The 4,951-nt window shown below is 35.2% G+C and overlaps 1 pseudogene across 2 annotated transcripts; it reads right to left on the minus strand.

Annotated features, from left to right (window-relative positions):
• Window positions 1–989: 989 nt before the first annotated feature.
• Window positions 990–3,420, minus strand: LOC149530452 (inositol-tetrakisphosphate 1-kinase 1 pseudogene; annotated as a pseudogene). 2 transcript variants are annotated; one of them, XR_016358518.1, is made up of 2 exons: window positions 3,227–3,420; window positions 990–3,101 (listed from the first exon to the last, which is right to left on the minus strand). The product of XR_016358518.1 is annotated as an inositol-tetrakisphosphate 1-kinase 1 pseudogene, transcript variant X1 (transcript). The 2 variants fall into 2 exon arrangements; XR_016358519.1 differs by having other exon boundaries at window positions 990–2,416; window positions 3,227–3,409.
• Between the last annotated feature and the right edge of the window lie 1,531 nt (window positions 3,421–4,951).

Here is a 4,951-nt window from a genome sequence, read left to right on the forward strand (position 1 = left end):
TCGATAACCAAGTAGATAGATTGGTAAACTCTTCAAAAGGCTAGGAGCGAACCCATGCATTGAAGTTTCTAACACTTACTCATCAACTCAACCGCACTCATACGAGGGAGAAGAACATGTGAATCCAAACAAGTTACACATAATTTATTTACATAAAAGCTAGCAATGTTAAAAGTACTGAGCATGAATTGAGGGTTGTAAACTTCAAGATTGTCACAGTAGTTCAATTAGCAAGGTCCAATGTTGGAAAAAAGGCACCGCTCATAATTAATGAATCAATATTAAATAACCTTAATTCCTGAGAGACATTCAGCCCAAAAACTATTACATGCTTGTAGAGATGCTAAACAAAAAGTGTTTCCTTACTGGGACAAACAAATAAACATTTCCTAATGATATTTTGTAACAAGCATCCTGGAGAAGATAAGATCAGAATAAAAAGCAACAACAAAGGCAACAAAACAGAAATGTATTTACAGTAGGCAAAGCCTACACTATCAGCGAATTCATACTCAACTGTGTACAAAAGAAAATAAAGAAAATAAAGAAAATAAAGCAAAACGAAGATATTGTTGATGTCAATGATACAAATGAACTAAATAAGTTAATAGGTCTAGAAAACAATGAGCAAGGCTCAAATACCAGAGTAACACATTAAAGAGGTGTGGTTCTACAAGCCAACTTAATCATCCAAGTATGCTGGATTATACAAGGATTGTGATTCATGAATTGTCAATGGAAAAATTTTGTGTACAGAAATGAGTTAGCAATCTAATATGATTTTTTCTTTTTGTCATTCTACTTTGAGTTGAAATCCATCATTAGTTGCCATAATACACAAGCCATTACATACTCTTGGGGTAATCAATGATGAGAAAAATTAAAACTTTCTTAATCTATCTCACCCTGAAAATTAGTTCTCAAAAGCATGAAAATTAACCAAACATGTCATTTTAATTCTTGGACTGGATTTGGCTCACAGAGGATGATTTTAGCAATATTCAAACTTCAAATATATTAAGACTATAAATTATATAAATAGCTGCTAGTTTTTAGCTAATGTGAATCCATATGTCAGAAAAGTTCTTCCAATGTGAAGAAAAAAGAAACTTCAACTAGTTTTCATGGTTGCTCTTTTGTGGCCAAAATATCACCCAGATACAGAGCTAGTTGGATTCTTTTTGCAGCATGCTTTTGGAGAACTGAAAACTGAAACAAAATAACACAATATAAAATATCCTCTTCAAAGAAACAAACTCTACATCTGTTGCCAAAAATCACCCATACTATCTTCCTTTTCTGCTTCGCTGGGAGTTATCCTGTCCTCAATATCTCTGCCTTCCAAAGCAACTTCTTTCACAGAAGTTTGATGTTTCTCATGGAACAAATCTGAGAAAAAATTTGTCAATATAACCTCATAACCCGGCATCTTAGCAAAGCCTGGAAAGTAGTTAATGTCTATCACATAGTACTGGTTTCTACACTTACAATCCCTTATAAGATCAAAATTAAACAAACTTAAACCCAATACATCACGCAAACCTCTTGCAAGATCCTCAATAAATCTACCCGGGGGCAGCTCAGCCTCCTCACACTCCATTCCTTCATCATGATCCTCCACATTCTCAGCCATGTTCGATATTTGTGAAAAAGGCATAAGATCCACAGCAGAACTTTGAACTTTCTCATAGGTAAGATTAGACAGAGATTTTCTCTTAACACATTCAACAAAATCACCAACAACATAGACCTTAAAAATCACCCCATTGTGGTTCACAAACTCTTGAAGAACAAGTGGTGGCGTCAAGCTTTTCAAACCCTTAGAGTTAAATACAAGCGACATGTCATGAGCCTTACCAGTTCCATTTGCTAGCAGAGCCTTGGCAATAACAGGAAACTTCACTGCTTCCAGAACTTTTGGATCGATGAGCTCTTCTGCCTTCTCCACGACAATTTGCAGGGGTACAGAAACTCTTTCATTTCCGTCACTGGCTCTCAATTTATCTACCCCGTTTAGCATGGAAATGCGGTTATGAAGCTTTTCGATGGCTTCAGGAGGGTCAAGTACAATCACATTGGGGTATTTTTCACAATACTCCTTGAGCTGATCATGCCACTGTTTATCATAAAATTTATGCAGAATAGCATCAAAAGGCCCCTGGTCCAAAAGAGGTTTGGTAGAATCCACATTGATGAAATCAATGCCTCTGGATTTAGCAAGTTCCAGCAAGGACGGATGCAGAATACTCTGGCGCATCTTCTCCGACAAAGCATAACCAATCTTGTAGCATGACTTCTCGGACATCTTGATTATAGGACTCTAGGTAGCCACCAAAAACCCTTGGAGACCTAACTTTAGGACTGAAGCCCTCTCGTTACTCAACAGCTCCGAATTCCACTAAAATCCCCTCGTTCCCTGAACACAACTCGATATAATATAAATTCCTTCAACAATGGTGACTTTTACACTACAATCCCCTCACTCCTTAACAGACATAAATTGAATTGAGAATTCCCCTCGTTTGTTAAACAGCTCTAGATTTGAACACTAACAGCCTCCCACAGCCTAAGCAGCTCCAAATCTACACTACAATATAATTCCTTAAATCGCCCAAATTGAACACCCAAACCCCCTTATTCGTTAAACAGATCCAGAATTACAGAACTCTCTAATTCCTTAAATGACTAAATTTGACGTTAAAACCCTTCCACGCAATGGCTATATAATATTTGTAAGGAAAAGATTTGCTTTTATAGCCATCAAACCTGTTCCTTGCCCTATATTCTAGTTCCCCCTAACAAAAAATCACTCAAAAGGTGGCTATTTTTCAGCCGTCCAAACAATCTTCAGCACCGCCAAACCCTCTGGTACACTTGTAAACAGCTAAATTCGATTCGATGGATAGAAGCAGGCTAGAGGGGGAAAAAAATCAGTTGTGCAAATTCACATCATCGGCACAATTTATCATGCTAAATCACTTCCCGTAAAGCAGAAATTGGTTCGCGAGGCTCAGCATTGACTAATCTTTGGCAGTATGTGATTCTCGAAGCGATTAAATTGTTATGCTATGCAAAGTTTACATTATTCTCCCCTATCTATGCTGCATTATCAGTTTTCAAGGGACAAAAAAGAATTATTTAAAGCTGCCCACTCAGATTCTTTTCCAAGACTATTCTGCGGCTAAACTTTTATCAAAAGGAATAAATTTAAGATCATTGAACTCACCAGAAAACGGGCTTCCAACTGGATTTCTTCAGAAATACTGCTTACGGTTTCCGCTTGAAGCTCTGCCTGCCATATCTAGGAGTCAATAAATTTGTGTGTTCCCTCTCCTGCTGAAAAGCAATTATATTAGTACTCTGGGTAATGAATACGATCCGACGGTTCACAGAGCAGAGTTACCATGTGGAAATGGTCCTACCACAGACCCGTCTTTTTTACTCGTACTAATTGCATCCGTGTGTGATCATTTTATATTTTTCGTCTTGTTTTTTGGAATCTTTCATTGATATTTTCAAGGTTTACTATCTTGTCCCCTGGTTTTGATTGATGTGAATTAGTGTAATATATTATTATTATTATTAATATATTGTATTTAATATAGAAGTGTCTTATTCATTATGAAAAAATTAAAATGAAAAATTCCTTGTCACATGTATTGTTCATGCACCATCAATGAAAGAAATGGTTAGAATTAATGATAACAACACATTCCACTACAGATTATTAAATTTTATAAGATTATAAAATTATTGGTATGAATAAATTCTCTCGATTTATATTATGAAATCATATTGAAAAATATGAAATTAAATAAATAGAAATTATAAATATAATGAAAAAATTTCTATAAATATTAAAAATAAAGTTTTAGAAATAAAAGCTTTTAAAAACAAGGGGCGCAAGCGCCAAAGTTCCTACCTTCATGTTTATGGTTGACTGATGCACTATCGCATGAAGGAAAAATTGAACTAGTTACAATTTTTACCAATATAGAATGAAATGCACAAGCATGAAAGAATGTTGGGTATTGAATAGAAAGGCATTTGCCATGATTACTATGAATTTGGACTATCTAGGAATTGGTCAAATGTTTTGATGTTTGTATTATTAATATTTTTATAATAGTTTATATGGTAATCATGATTGAGCGTGAACAATTTAAATCGTTTGTTTGATTAGCATTTTGAATTGATATTGTATGCAAGTCATAACAATAGTTGTCTTCAAATCAAATCATAAACAATTTTCATAAACAACAAAAAGCCAGCACATAAGACCACAAGTTTTCATGGATGACTTTGTTTGCATGGCCATCCTATGTAGCAATAAACATGGCTAACTAGGCGCATATATTTTATTAAAATTAAAAACCTCTCAACAAAACCATAAGCTCGAAAAACTTGAAACAAAACCATAAGCAAAGGCACAATTTTCATAAACAGCAAAAAGCTAGCACATAAGACCACAAGTTTTTACAGATGACTTTGTTTGCATGGCCATTCTATGTAGCAATCAACATGGCTAATTGGGTGCATTCATTTTATTAAAATTAAAAAGCTCTCAACAAAACCATAGGCTTGAAGAACTTCAAACAAAACCATAAGCTCGAAGAACTTGAATAACAAATGTCCCTTCCAATTTGGAGAGTTAAACTTGCATAAATATTTAGATATGAATTTTCTAAAAATGCTAATTTCTAGAATGGATAATCAAATATTACTGAACTGAAAACTCTCAAAAATATCACAAATCTCCTTAAAACCAGCAAATGAACACCATGAACACCTGGCTATCTCCTAGTGCAACTTCCCCATGAACACCAGGCTATCCCTCCGAGGCAGGCTATTGTCAACCACCCGAATGCTATTCACTCTCACTGGTCGATCATAGCTGGTATTGAAAGAATGGTTCCACACTGGACTAGGTCGACTCGAGTTCATGTATTAT

This window comes from Cupressus sempervirens, chromosome 11 (genome assembly GCF_028749045.1).
Source record: "Cupressus sempervirens isolate cs-2001-9-10 chromosome 11, ASM2874904v1, whole genome shotgun sequence".
Classification (NCBI taxonomy): Eukaryota; Viridiplantae; Streptophyta; class Pinopsida; order Cupressales; family Cupressaceae; genus Cupressus; species Cupressus sempervirens.